The sequence below is a fragment of the Phalangium opilio genome, unplaced genomic scaffold (assembly GCF_054372755.1).
Source record: "Phalangium opilio isolate 3A_F unplaced genomic scaffold, DU_Popi_V2 ptg000046l_1, whole genome shotgun sequence".
In the NCBI taxonomy this organism is placed as follows: domain Eukaryota; kingdom Metazoa; phylum Arthropoda; class Arachnida; order Opiliones; family Phalangiidae; genus Phalangium; species Phalangium opilio.
The window spans coordinates 1887528-1901906 of NW_028324169.1; the positions used below are offsets into that span (position 1 = coordinate 1887528).

The 14379-nt window shown below is 42.0% G+C and overlaps 14 non-coding genes across 14 annotated transcripts; all 14 read right to left on the reverse strand.

The window, feature by feature from the left end:
* Positions 1 to 3: 3 nt before the first annotated feature.
* Positions 4 to 76, reverse strand: TRNAI-AAU (transfer RNA isoleucine (anticodon AAU)). The gene has a single exon. It is a non-coding gene; the product is annotated as a tRNA-Ile (tRNA).
* A 744-nt stretch (positions 77 to 820) lies between these two features.
* TRNAV-AAC (transfer RNA valine (anticodon AAC)) lies at positions 821 to 893 on the reverse strand. Its single transcript has one exon. It is a non-coding gene; the product is annotated as a tRNA-Val (tRNA).
* Positions 894 to 1785: 892 nt separating this feature from the next.
* TRNAI-AAU (transfer RNA isoleucine (anticodon AAU)) lies at positions 1786 to 1858 on the reverse strand. Its single transcript has one exon. It is a non-coding gene; the product is annotated as a tRNA-Ile (tRNA).
* A 468-nt stretch (positions 1859 to 2326) lies between these two features.
* On the reverse strand, positions 2327 to 2399 carry TRNAV-AAC (transfer RNA valine (anticodon AAC)). Its single transcript has one exon. It is a non-coding gene; the product is annotated as a tRNA-Val (tRNA).
* Positions 2400 to 2464: 65 nt separating this feature from the next.
* Positions 2465 to 2537, reverse strand: TRNAV-AAC (transfer RNA valine (anticodon AAC)). Its single transcript has one exon. It is a non-coding gene; the product is annotated as a tRNA-Val (tRNA).
* Positions 2538 to 4119: 1582 nt separating this feature from the next.
* Positions 4120 to 4192, reverse strand: TRNAV-AAC (transfer RNA valine (anticodon AAC)). Its single transcript has one exon. It is a non-coding gene; the product is annotated as a tRNA-Val (tRNA).
* A 616-nt stretch (positions 4193 to 4808) lies between these two features.
* On the reverse strand, positions 4809 to 4881 carry TRNAV-AAC (transfer RNA valine (anticodon AAC)). Its single transcript has one exon. It is a non-coding gene; the product is annotated as a tRNA-Val (tRNA).
* A 1030-nt stretch (positions 4882 to 5911) lies between these two features.
* TRNAV-AAC (transfer RNA valine (anticodon AAC)) lies at positions 5912 to 5984 on the reverse strand. Its single transcript has one exon. It is a non-coding gene; the product is annotated as a tRNA-Val (tRNA).
* A 478-nt stretch (positions 5985 to 6462) lies between these two features.
* TRNAV-AAC (transfer RNA valine (anticodon AAC)) lies at positions 6463 to 6535 on the reverse strand. The gene has a single exon. It is a non-coding gene; the product is annotated as a tRNA-Val (tRNA).
* An 892-nt stretch (positions 6536 to 7427) lies between these two features.
* Positions 7428 to 7500, reverse strand: TRNAI-AAU (transfer RNA isoleucine (anticodon AAU)). The gene has a single exon. It is a non-coding gene; the product is annotated as a tRNA-Ile (tRNA).
* Positions 7501 to 8530: 1030 nt separating this feature from the next.
* Positions 8531 to 8603, reverse strand: TRNAV-AAC (transfer RNA valine (anticodon AAC)). The gene has a single exon. It is a non-coding gene; the product is annotated as a tRNA-Val (tRNA).
* Positions 8604 to 9634: 1031 nt separating this feature from the next.
* On the reverse strand, positions 9635 to 9707 carry TRNAI-AAU (transfer RNA isoleucine (anticodon AAU)). The gene has a single exon. It is a non-coding gene; the product is annotated as a tRNA-Ile (tRNA).
* A 466-nt stretch (positions 9708 to 10173) lies between these two features.
* Positions 10174 to 10246, reverse strand: TRNAV-AAC (transfer RNA valine (anticodon AAC)). The gene has a single exon. It is a non-coding gene; the product is annotated as a tRNA-Val (tRNA).
* Positions 10247 to 11414: 1168 nt separating this feature from the next.
* On the reverse strand, positions 11415 to 11487 carry TRNAV-AAC (transfer RNA valine (anticodon AAC)). Its single transcript has one exon. It is a non-coding gene; the product is annotated as a tRNA-Val (tRNA).
* Positions 11488 to 14379: the final 2892 nt, after the last annotated feature.

The following is a 14379-nucleotide window of genomic DNA, read 5'->3' on the forward strand; positions in this document are numbered from 1 at the left end:
ACATGTATCTATCAGGGCTCGAACCTGGGACCTTCCGCGTATTAGGCGGACGTGCTAACCACTACACCATAGATACGTGTTTATTTAAGTTTTCGAAGAAATCTAGCTTATTACTATGTCTAATCACGATGGTCATAACATGTATCTATCAGGGCTCGAACCTGACACTTTCCGCGTGTTGGGCGGACGTGATAACCACTACACCATAGATACTTGGTTATTGTGAGTTTTCGAAGAGATCTACCCTATTATTATGTCTAATCACGATGGCCCAAACCAGGGCTCGAACCTGGGACCTTCCGCGTGTTAGGCGGACGTGGTAGCCACTACACCATAAATACGTGCTAATATAAAGTTTTCGAAGAGATCTAGCTTATTACTTTGTCTAATCACGATGGTCATAACATGCATCTATCAGGGCTCAAACCTGACACCTTCCGCGTGTTGGACGGACGTGATAACCACAACACCATAGATACTTGGCTATTGTGAGTTTTCGAAGAGATCTACCTTATTATTATGTCTAATCACGATGGTTAAAACATGTATCTATCAGGGCTCGAACCTGACACCTTCCGCGTGTTAGGCGGACGTGATAACCACTACAGCATAGATACTTGGCTATTGTGAGTTTTCGAAGAGATCTACCTTATTATTATGTCTAATCACGATGGTCAAAACATATCCCTACCAGCACTCAAACCTGGGACCTTCAGCGTGTTAGGCAGACGTGATAACCACTACACCATAGATACGTGTTAATATAAAGTTTTCTAAGAGATCCAGCTTATAACCATGTCTAATCACGATGGTCAAAACATGTATCTATCAGGGCTCGAACCTGGGACCTTCCGCGTGTTAGGCGGACGTGATAACCACTACACCATAGATACGTGTTAATTTAAGTTTTCGAAGAGATCTAGCTTATTACTATGTCTAATCACGATGGTCATAACATGCATCTATCAGGGCTCAAACCTGACACCTTCCGCGTGTTGGACGGACGTGATAACCACTACACCATAGATACTTGGCTATTGTGAGTTTTCGAAGAGATCTACCTTATTATTATGTCTAATCACGATGGTTAAAACATGTATCTATCAGGGCTCGAACCCGACACCTTCCGCGTGTTGGGCGGACGTGATAACCAAAACACCATAGATACTTGGCTATTGTGAGTTTTCGAAGAGATCTACCTTATTATTATGTCTTATCACGATGGTTAAAACATGTATCTATCAGGGCTCGAACCTTACACCTTCCACGTGTTAGGCGGACGTGATAACCACTACAGCATAGATACTTGGCTATTGTGAGTTTTCGAAGAGATCTACCTTATTATTATGTCTAATCACGATGGTCAAATTATGTCCCTTCCAGCGCTCAAACCTGGGACCTTCCGCGTGTTAGGCAGACGTGATAACCACTACACCATAGATACGTGTTAATATAAGGTTTTCGAAGAGATCCAGCTTATTACTATGTCTAATCACGATGGTCCAAACATGTATCTATCAGGGCTCGAACCTGGGACCTTCCTCGTGTTAGGCGGACGTGATAACCACTACACCATATATACTTGGCTATTGCGAGCTTTCGAAGAGATCTACCTTATTATTATGTCTAATCACGATGGTCAAATTATGTCCCTTCCAGCGCTCAAACCTGGGACCTTCCGCGTGTTAGGCAGACGTGATAACCACTACACCATAGATACGTGTTAATATAACGTTTTCTAAGAGATCCAGCTTATAACTATGTCTAATCACGATGGTCAAAACATGTATCTATCAGGGCTCGAACCTGGGACCTTCCGCGTATTAGGCGGACGTGCTAACCACTACACCATAGATACGTGTTTATTTAAGTTTTCGAAGAAATCTAGCTTATTACTATGTCTAATCACGATGGTCATAACATGTATCTATCAGGAATCGAACCTGACACTTTCCGCGTGTTGGGCGGACGTGATAACCACTACACCATAGATACTTGGTTATTGTGAGTTTTCGAAGAGATCTACCCTATTATTATGTCTAATCACGATGGCCCAAACCAGGGCTCGAACCTGGGACCTTCCGCGTGTTAGGCGGACGTGGTAGCCACTACACCATAAATACGTGCTAATATAAAGTTTTCGAAGAGATCTAGCTTATAACTATGTCTAATCATGTTGGTCAAAACATGTATCTATCAGGGCTCGAACCTGACACCTTCCGCGTGTTAGGCGGACGTGATAACCACTACATCATATATACTTGGTTATTATGAGTTTTCGAAGAGATCTACCTTATTATTATGTCTAATCACGATGGTCAAAACATGTATCTACCAGGGCTCGAACCTGGGACCTTCCGCGTGTTAGGCGGACGTGATAACCACCACACCATAGATACGTGTTAATATAAAGTTTTCGAAGAGATCCAGCTTATTACTATGTCTAATCACGATGGTCAAAACATGTATCTATCAGGGTTCGAACCTGACACCTTCCGCGTGTTAGGCGGACGTGATAACCACTACACCATAGATACTTGGCTATTGTAAGTTTTCGAAGAGATCTACCTTATTATTATGTCTAATCACGATGGTCAAAACATGTCCCTACCAGCGCTCAAACCTGGGACCTTCCGCGCGTTAGGCAGACGTGATAACCACTACACCATAGATACGTGTTAATATAAGGTTTTCGAAGAGATCCAGCTCATTACTATGTCTAATCACGATGGTCCAAACATGTATCTATCACGGCTCGAACCTGACACCTTTCGCGTGTTAGGCGGACGTGATAACCACTACACCATATATACTTGGCTATTGGGAGTTTTCGAAGAGATCTACCTTATTATTATGTCTAATCACGATGGTCAAAACATGTCCCTACCAGCGCTCAAACCTGGGACCTTCCGCGTGTTAGGCAGACGTGATAACCACTACTCCATAGATACGTGTTAATATAAGGTTTTCGAAGAGATCCAGCTTATTACTATGTCTAATCACGTTGGTCCAAACATGTATCTATCAGGGCTCGAACTTGACACCTTTCGCGTGTTAGGCGGACGTGATAACCACTACACCATATATACTTGGCTATTGGGAGTTTTCGAAGAGATCTATCTTATTATTATGTCTAATCACGATGGTCAAAACATGTCCCTACCAGCGCTCAAACCTGGGACCTTCCGCGTGTTAGGCAGACGTGATAACCACTACTCCACAGATACGTGTTAATATAAGGTTTTCGAAGAGATCCAGCTTATTACTATGTCTAATCACGTTGGTCCAAACATGTATCTATCAGGGCTCGAACTTGACACCTTTCGCGTGTTAGGCGGACGTGATAACCACTACACCATATATACTTGGCTATTGGGAGTTTTCGAAGAGATCTACCTTATTATTATGTCTAATCACGATGGTCAAAACATATCCCTACCAGCGCTCAAACCTGGGACCTTCAGCGTGTTAGGCAGACGTGATAACCACTACACCATAGATACGTGTTAATATAAAGTTTTCTAAGAGATCCAGCTTATAACCATGTCTAATCACAATGGTCAAAACATGCATCTATCAGGGCTCGAACCTGGGACCTTCCGCGTGTTAGGCGGACGTGATAACCACTACACCATAGATACGTGTTAATTTAAGTTTTCGAAGAGATCTAGCTTATTACTATGTCTAATCACGATGGTCATAACATGCATCTATCAGGGCTCGAACCTGACACCTTCCGCGTGTTGGGCGGACGTGATAACCACTACACCATAGATACTTGGCAATTGTGAGTTTTCGAAGAGATCTACCTTATTATTATGTCTAATCACGATGGTTAAAACATGTATCTATCAGGGCTCGAACCTGACACCTTCCGCGTGTTGGGCGGACGTGATAACCACTACACCATAGTTACTTGGTTATTGCGAGATTTCGAAGAGATCTACCCTATTATTATGTCTAATCACGATGGTCAAAACATGTCCCTTCCAGCGCTCAAACCTGGGACCTTCCGCGTGTTAGGCAGACGTGATAACCACTACACCATAGATACTTGGTTATTATGAGTTTTCGAAGAGATCTACCTTATTATTATGTCTAATCACGATGGTCAAAACATGTATCTACCAGGGCTCGAACCTGGGACCTTCCGCGTGTTAGGCGGACGTGATAACCACCACACCATAGATACGTGTTAATATAAAGTTTTCGAAGAGATCCAGCTTATTACTATGTCTAATCACGATGGTCCAAACATGTATCTATCAGGGCTCGAACCTGACACCTTTCGCGAGTTAGGCGGACGTGATAACCACTACACCATATATACTTGGCTATTGGGAGTTTTCGAAGAGATCTACCTCATTATTATGTCTAATCACGATGGTCAAAACATGTCCCTACCAGCGCTCAAACCTGGGTTTTCCGCGTGTTAGGCAGACGTGATAACCACTACACCATAGATACGTGTTAATATAAGGTTTTCGAAGAGATCCAGCGTATTACTATGTCTAATCATGATGGTCCAAACATGTATCTATCAGGGCTCGAACCTGACACCTTTCGCGTGTTAGGCGGACGTGATAACCACTACACCATATATACTTGGCTATTGGGAGTTTTCGAAGAGATCAACCTTATCATTATGTCTAATCACGATGGTCAAAACATATCCCTACCAGCGCTCAAACCTGGGACCTTCAGCGTGTTAGGCAGACGTGATAACCACTACACCATAGATACGTGTTAATATAAAGTTTTCTAAGAGATCCAGCTTATAACCATGTCTAATCACGATGGTCAAAACATGTATCTATCAGGGCTCGAACCTGGGACCTTCCGCGTGTTAGGCGGACGTGATAACCACTACACCATAGATACGTGTTAATTTAAGTTTTCGAAGAGATCTAGCTTATTACTATGTCTAATCACGATGGTCATAACATGCATCTATCAGGGCTCAAACCTGACACCTTCCGCGTGTTGGACGGACGTGATAACCACAACACCATAGATACTTGGCTATTGTGAGTTTTCGAAGAGATCTACCTTATTATTATGTCTAATCACGATGGTTAAAACATGTATCTATCAGGGCTCGAACCTGACACCTTCCGCGTGTTAGGCGGACGTGATAACCACTACAGCATAGATACTTGGCTATTGTGAGTTTTCGAAGAGATCTACCTTATTATTATGTCTAATCACGATGGTCAAAACATATCCCTACCAGCGCTCAAACCTGGGACCTTCAGCATGTTAGGCAGACGTGATAACCACTACACCATAGATACGTGTTAATATAAAGTTTTCTAAGAGATCCAGCTTATAACCATGTCTAATCACGATGATCAAAACATGTATCTACCAGGGCTCGAACCTGACACCTTTCGCGAGTTAGGCGGACGTGATAACCACTACACCATATATACTTGGCTATTGGGAGTTTTCGAAGAGATCTACCTTATTATTATGTCTAATCACGATGGTCAAAACATGTCCCTACCAGCGCTCAAACCTGGGCCCTTCCGCGTGTTAGGCAGACGTGATAACCACTATACCATAGATACGTGTTAATATAAGGTTTTCGAAGAGATCCAGCTTATTACTATGTCTAATCACGATGGTCCAAACATGTATCTATCAGGGCTCGAACCTGACACCTTTCGCGTGTTTGGCGGACGTGATAACCACTACACCATATATACTTGGCTATTGGGAGTTTTCGAAGAGATCTACCTTATTATTATGTCTAATCACGATGGTCAAAACATATCCCTACCAGCGCTCAAACCTGGGACCTTCAGCGTGTTAGGCAGACGTGATGACCACTACACCATAGATACGTGTTAATATAAAGTTTTCTAAGAGATCCAGCTTATAACCATGTCTAATCACGATGGTCAAAACATGTATCTATCAGGGCTCGAACCTGGGACCTTCCGCGTGTTAGGCGGACGTGATAACCACTACACCATAGATACGTGTTAATTTAAGTTTTCGAAGAGATGTAGCTTATTACTATGTCTAATCACGATGGTCATAACATGCATCTATCAGGGCTCAAACCTGACACCTTCCGCGTGTTGGACGGACGTGATAACCACAACACCATAGATACTTGGCTATTGTGAGTTTTCGAAGAGATCTACCTTATTATTATGTCTAATCACGATGGTTAAAACATGTATCTATCAGGGCTCGAACCTGACACCTTCCGCGTGTTAGGCGGACGTGATAACCACTACAGCATAGATACTTGGCTATTGTGAGTTTTCGAAGAGATCTACCTTATTATTATGTCTAATCACGATGGTAAAAACATATCCCTACCAGCGCTCAAACCTGGGACCTTCAGCGTGTTAGGCAGACGTGATAACCACTACACCATAGATACGTGTTAATATAAAGTTTTCTAAGAGATCCAGCTTATAACCATGTCTAATCACGATGGTCAAAACATGTATCTATCAGGGCTCGAACCTGGGACCTTCCGCGTGTTAGGCGGACGTGATAACCACTACACCATAGATACGTGTTAATTTAAGTTTTCGAAGAGATCTAGCTTATTACTATGTCTAATCACGATGGTCATAACATTCATCTATCAGGGCTCAAACCTGACACCTTCCGCGTGTTGGACGGACGTGATAACCACTACACCATAGATACTTGGCTATTGTGAGTTTTCGAAGAGATCTACCTTATTATTATGTCTAATCACGATGGTTAAAACATGTATCTATCAGGGTTCGAACCTGACACCTTCCGCGTGTTGGGCGGACGTGATAACCACAACACCATAGATACTTGGCTATTGTGAGTTTTCGAAGAGATCTACCTTATTATTATGTCTAATCACGATGGTTAAAACATGTATCTATCAGGGCTCGAACCTTACACCTTCCACGTGTTAGGCGGACGTGATAACCACTACAGCATAGATACTTGGCTATTGTGAGTTTTCGAAGAGATCTACCTTATTATTATGTCTAATCACGATGGTCAAATTATGTCCCTTCCAGCGCTCAAACCTGGGACCTTCCGCGTGTTAGGCAGACGTGATAACCACTACACCATAGATACGTGTTAATATAAGGTTTTCGAAGAGATCCAGCTTATTACTATGTCTAATCACGATGGTCCAAACATGTATCTATCAGGGCTCGAACCTGGGACCTTCCTCGTGTTAGGCGGACGTGATAACCACTACACCATATATACTTGGCTATTGCGAGTTTTCGAAGAGATCTACCTTATTATTATGTCTAATCACGATGGTCAAAACATATCCCTACCAGCGCTCAAACCTGGGACTTTCAGCGTGTTAGGCAGACGTGATAACCACTACACCATAGATACGTGTTAATATAACGTTTTCTAAGAGATCCAGCTTATAACTATGTCTAATCACGATGGTCAAAACATGTATCTATCAGGGCTCGAACCTGGGACCTTCCGCGTATTAGGCGGACGTGCTAACCACTACACCATAGATACGTGTTGATTTAAGTTTTCGAAGAAATCTAGCTTATTACTATGTCTAATCACGATGGTCATAACATGTATCTATCAGGGCTCGAACCTGGGACCTTCCGCGTGTTAGGCAGACGTGATAACCACTACTCCATAGATACGTGTTAAAATAAGGTTTTCGAAGAGATCCAGCTTATTACTATGTCTAATCACGTTGGTCCAAACATGTATCTATCAGGGCTCGAACTTGACACCTTTCGCGTGTTAGGCGGACGTGATAACCACTACACCATATATACTTGGCTATTGGGAGTTTTCGAAGAGATCTATCTTATTATTATGTCTAATCACGATGGTCAAAACATGTCCCTACCAGCGCTCAAACCTGGGACCTTCCGCGTGTTAGGCAGACGTGATAACCACTACTCCATAGATACGTGTTAATATAAGGTTTTCGAAGAGATCCAGCTTATTACTATGTCTAATCACGTTGGTCCAAACATGTATCTATCAGGGCTCGAACTTGACACCTTTCGCGTGCTAGGCGGACGTGATAACCACTACACCATATATACTTGGCTATTGGGAGTTTTCGAAGAGATCTACCTTATTATTATGTCTAATCACGATGGTTAAAACAAGTATCTATCAGGGCTCGAACCTGACACCTTCCACGTGTTAGGCGGACGTGCTAACCACTACACCATATATACTTGCGTATTGGGAGTTTTCGAAGAGATCTACCTTATTATTATGTCTAATCACGATGGTTAAAACAAGTATCTATCAGGGCTCGAACCTGACACCTTCCGCGTGTTAGGCGGACGTGATAACCACTACACCATAGATACTTGGCTATTGTGAGTTTTCGAAGAGATCTACCTTATTATTATGTCTAATCACGATGGTTAAAACATGTATCTATCAGGGCTCGAACCTGACACCTTCCGCGTGTTGGGCGGACGTGATAACCACTACACCATAGATACTTGGTTATTGTGAGTTTTCGAAGAGATCCAGCTTATAACTATGTCTAATCACGATGGTCCAAACATGTATCTACCAGGGCTCGAACCTGGGACCTTCCGCGTGTTAGGCGGACGTGATAACCACTACACCATATATACTTGGCTATTGGGAGTTTTCGAAGAGATCTACCTTATTATTATGTCTAATCACGATGGTCAAAACATATCCCTACCAGCGCTCAAACCTGGGACCTTCAGCGTGTTAGGCAGACGTGATAACCACTACACCATAGATACGTGTTAATATAAAGTTTTCTAAGAGATCCTGCTTATAACTATGTCTAATCACGATGGTCCAAACATGAATCTATCAGGGCTCGAACCTGACACCTTTCGCGTGTTAGGCGGACGTGATAACCACTACACCATATATACTTGGCTATTGGGACTTTTCGAAGAGATCTACCTTATTATTATGTCTAATCACGATGGTTAAAACAAGTATCTATCAGGGCTCGAACCTGACACCTTCCGCGTGTTAGGCGGACGTGATAACCACTACACCATAGATACTTGGCTATTGTGAGTTTTCGAAGACATCTACCTTATTATTATGTCTAATCACGATGGTTAAAACATGTATCTATCAGGGCTAGAACCTGACACCTTCCGCGTGTTGGGCGGACGTGATAACCACTACACGATAGATACTTGGTTATTGTGAGTTTTCGAAGAGATCTACCCTATTATTATGTCTAATCACGATGGTCAAAACATGTCCCTTCCAGCGCTCAAACCTGGGACCTTCCGCGTGTTAGGCAAACGTGATAACCACTACACCATAGATACTTGGCTATTGTGAGTTTTCGAAGAGATCTACCTTATTATTATGTCTAATCACGATGGTTAAAACATGTATCTATCAGGGCTCGAACCTGACACCTTCCACGTGTTAGGCGGACGTGATAACCACTACAGCATAGATACTTGGCTATTGTGAGTTTTCGAAGAGATCTACCTTATTATTATGTCTAATCACGATGGTCAAATTATGTCCCTTCCAGCGCTCAAACCTGGGACCTTCAGCGTGTTAGGCAGACGTGATAACCACTACACCATAGATACGTGTTAATATAAAGTTTTCTAAGAGATCCAGCTTATAACTATGTCTAATCACGATGGTCAAAACATGTATCTATCAGGGCTCGAACCTGGGACCTTCCGCGTATTAGGCGGACGTGCTAACCACTACACCATAGATACGTGTTTATTTAAGTTTTCGAAGAAATCTAGCTTATTACTATGTCTAATCACGATGGTCATAACATGTATCTATCAGGGCTCGAACCTGACACTTTCCGCGTGTTGGGCGGACGTGATACCCACTACACCATAGATACTTGGTTATTGTGAGTTTTCGAAGAGATCTACCCTATTATTATGTCTTATCACGATGGCCCAAACCAGGGCTCGAACCTGGGACCTTCCGCGTGTTAGGCGGACGTGGTAGCCACTACACCATAGATACGTGTTAATATAAAGTTTTCGAAGAGATCTAGCTTATAACTGTCTAATCATGTTGGTCAAAACATGTATCTATCAGGGCTCGAACCTGACACCTTCCGCGTGTTAGGCGGACGTGATAACCACTACATCATATATACTTGGTTATTATGAGTTTTCGAAGAGATCTACCTTATTATTATGTCTAATCACGATGGTCAAAACATGTATCTACCAGGGCTCGAACCTGGGACCTTCCGCGTGTTAGGCGGACGTGATAACCACCACACCATAGATACGTGTTAATATAAAGTTTTCGAAGAGATCCAGCTTATTACTATGTCTAATCACGATGGTCAAAACATGTATCTATCAGGGTTCGAACCTGACACCTTCCGCGTGTTACGCGGACGTGATAACCACTACACCATAGATACTTGGCTATTGTAAGTTTTCGAAGAGATCTACCTTATTATTATGTCTAATCACGATGGTCAAAACATGTCCCTACAAGCGCTCAAACCTGGGACCTTCCGCGCGTTAGGCAGACGTGATAACCACTACACCATAGATACGTGTTAATATAAGGTTTTCGAAGAGATCCAGCTCATTACTATGTCTAATCACGATGGTCCAAACATGTATCTATCACGGCTCGAACCTGACACCTTTATCGTGTTAGGCGGACGTGATAACCACTACACCATATATACTTGGCTATTGGGAGTTTTCGAAGAGATCTACCTTATTATTATGTCTAATCACGATGGTCAAAACATATCCCTACCAGCGCTCAAACCTGGGACCTTCAGCGTGTTAGGCAGACGTGATAACCACTACACCATAGATACGTGTTAATATAAAGTTTTCTAAGAGATCCAGCTTATAACCATGTCTAATCACAATGGTCAAAACATGCATCTATCAGGGCTCGAACCTGGGACCTTCCGCGTGTTAGGCGGACGTGATAACCACTACACCATAGATACGTGTTAATTTAAGTTTTCGAAGAGATCTAGCTTATTACTATGTATAATCACGATGGTCATAACATGCATCTATCAGGGCTCGAACCTGACACCTTCCGCGTGTTGGGCGGACGTGATAACCACTACACCATAGATACTTGGCTATTGTGAGTTTTCGAAGAGATCTACCTTATTATTATGTCTAATCACGATGGTTAAAACATGTATCTATCAGGGCTCGAACCTGACACCTTCCGCGTGTTGGGCGGACGTGATAACCACTACACCATAGTTACTTGGTTATTGCGAGTTTTCGAAGAGATCTACCCTATTATTATGTCTAATCACGATGGTCAAAACATGTCCCTTCCAGCGCTCAAACCTGGGACCTTCCGCGTGTTAGGCAGACGTGATAACCACTACACCATAGATACTTGGTTATTATGAGTTTTCGAAGAGATCTACCTTATTATTATGTCTAATCACGATGGTCAAAACATGTATCTACCAGGGCTCGAACCTGGGACCTTCCGCGTGTTAGGCGGACGTGATAACCACCACACCATAGATACGTGTTAATATAAAGTTTTCGAAGAGATCCAGCTTATTACTATGTCTAATCACGATGGTCAAAACATGTATCTATCAGTAGTAGAGACTATACAGATACGCATGGATCCAAGATGGCCGCCACCCCAAGATGGCCGCCACTACCCAACTCCAACCAAACTTCCAACCCTAGATTGGTTTCAAACCAAGGTTTTGAGACAAGTCCGGACTGGCCCGAGCTCTTACAGGCTATTTTCAAACCCCATGACGTCATCTTATTAACTCAAACCAAAACTTAAACTATATTCATCGCTGGCCTGCTAGTAATGGGCTCGATTTCATAAAGAGTTAATGAAACGTTAACTATGAACCCGTAAACAAAAAAGAAAATGCGGCACAGCATATTGGGAGGGTTCCAATTGTAAATGATATTTAAATAGCTAGTACAATAAGCCTATAATTATAAGTCTGAAAAGAAAATACAGATTTACAAATAAAAATTTTTAATAACATAAAGTATATACAATAACTAGCAAAAAGACATGTATAATAATAACAAAGATAGTTACAAAAGAACCCACCCCCATTAAAAAATGACTAGACACCAGTCGAGCCAAACCCCCCACTCCCACGAAGCGTTGGGGTTAGATTCTAGAAACAATATATAAAACGTGTTACACGCTGAATCCTAAATTAAAACTAAAGTTATTTACCGCTGCTTCCAACGGCCTTAACAATAGCACCGGTGTAACTATTAATTGGGCAACTCTATCGCCACGCCGGACAGTGTAGGGGGTTTCCCCTACGTTGGCTATGACCACTTTCAGGGGGCCCCGATAGTCGGCGTCTATTGTTATTCTTTAGAAATATTATACTGTTGGGCATTATAAAATAGGTAATAAACATACCTATAGTCCCTTCGGCGACAAACAGCCCTTGGACCGTTAAGCTACTACGGCCAACAATGCGACCGTAGCTGTTCGCCGGTAGCATAACGGCTAACCCGGTCGACAAGATTTTGACACCATGCGGTTCAATCACGGTATCTACTGGACAAAACAAGTCCAGTCCGGCCGAGTGGGGAGTGGCACGACGAGGAGTAAGCGCTGCCGGATGAATTTTGACAAACGACAGGGCGGGTAATCGAGGAGCGGTAGAGAAAGACATCTTGGTTGGGATTGTTTTTTAAGTAACAGAAGTTAAACAACTGATAACTTTCACCTTGAAACACGGGGCTTATATAGTAAATTATGGAGGTTAAATCTAATAGTGTCTAGTTTTCAAGATTCTTAAGAAACTATTTTTTCGATAATAAGGAAAAAGTTAATTAGGTATATATTCATAGAATGAGAAATCTCTCCAAGGTCTAGGTTTATTTTTCTATATGCAAAACTTGTCTAGTCACGATTTAAATAATTCAAATAAGATCGTGTGATATTAAAAATTTATGCGCGAAGGTTAAGAAGGAGTTACCTTGACAGAAGGCCGAGGGGGGCAGGTTTTTTTATGGGTCTGCAAAGTTTGTTTGAGCCTGTCTGGGCGTGATTTGAATAATATATTTTGAATAATATGTATAAGATTTCTTTATAGGCAAAATTTTTTGATGAAGGTTAAAAGTAATTATTTTGGAAGGAAGTAAAATTATTTTTAACATGATTTAAATATGAATAAACGTATATTAATATTAAACTATAGAGGTGTTTTTTATATGCGTATCTACGCTAATATCCTTCATAATCTCCAGTATCAACTCGTCAATAAAAAATGCATTTAAGGTTAAATTAACAAATCGCTTGTTGATACACTTAATAAAAGTAAAATAAGGTGGTTTTATAAAAAAAACCATATCTGGGCCTGTATTCTAAAAAAATGGCCCTGAGATTTTGGTATAAAAGCTGGAGCATCGGCATTGTATTTTCACAATCTAACTTGCCACCATGAACAAGTATCAAGAATCGCAGTCTCTATCACAATCGCTCCTTAATTCACCGCCGTCGTCGCAAGAAAATTTTCCAGCCCCTTCTACCAGCAGTGGAAAAAGAACCATCACCCAGTTCCTGAAGCCAGAACCCCTCGAAATACTGCTGGACTCGGACGACGAAAGCTTTGTGCAGGACGTCCTGCAGAAAAATATTGTCGGGTCCAGTGGTATTGAGGGCTCCTTTCGCGTTAGAAAGGAAGGGCAGTACTACGAAACTAAAGTCCCCCCACGCCAGGGGGATTACTTTATAGACGCGGCAGTCTATAAATTTTTCGATATTAGAAACTCCCAGCCTGATAAGGTCTGGGAGTGTAACCACAAAAGACTGAAAATAGTTTAAAAAAAAACAACAAAGAAGGCGTTAAATTCCTTAACGCCTTCAAGAAGCTGGTGGAGACCGTCAAACAGGACGAGGAAGCTAAACAGCAGCCCCCCAGTAAAGTACGTATCTATTTAACAATAAATCTGCAAGCCAAGTCTTTTCTAATTGTTTTATTTCTGATAGAAATTTAAAAAATGAGCGACAGCAGTAGCAGCGACAGCGAGTCGGAGGGTAGTGAGAGAGAAGAACACGCGCAGGTAAACCGGTACTACACAATTGAGCGGCAGCTAGACAAAACGAGTCGCAAATGGCACTGTAAACAAATCGATTTGCGTATAGCTTTCAAAAATTTGGATGACATCCCAACACGAGATTTTTTTCGAATTTTTCGAAAAATTCTCGACGAAGTTATACGGAAATTAGTAACCGAGAATCCCGGGTATAATCGGGTTCGATTTGTTTTAAGCTCCCCCGGATTGACGACCCCCGTTAATATTAAATTTATAAAAATTGATAAATTCACCAGTAAACGAATTATGCGCACCATCTATAGAGTAACGCAATCTAGTCGAGACTTTGTCTTTAATGGTGAAGATTTTCAGTTTGACATAA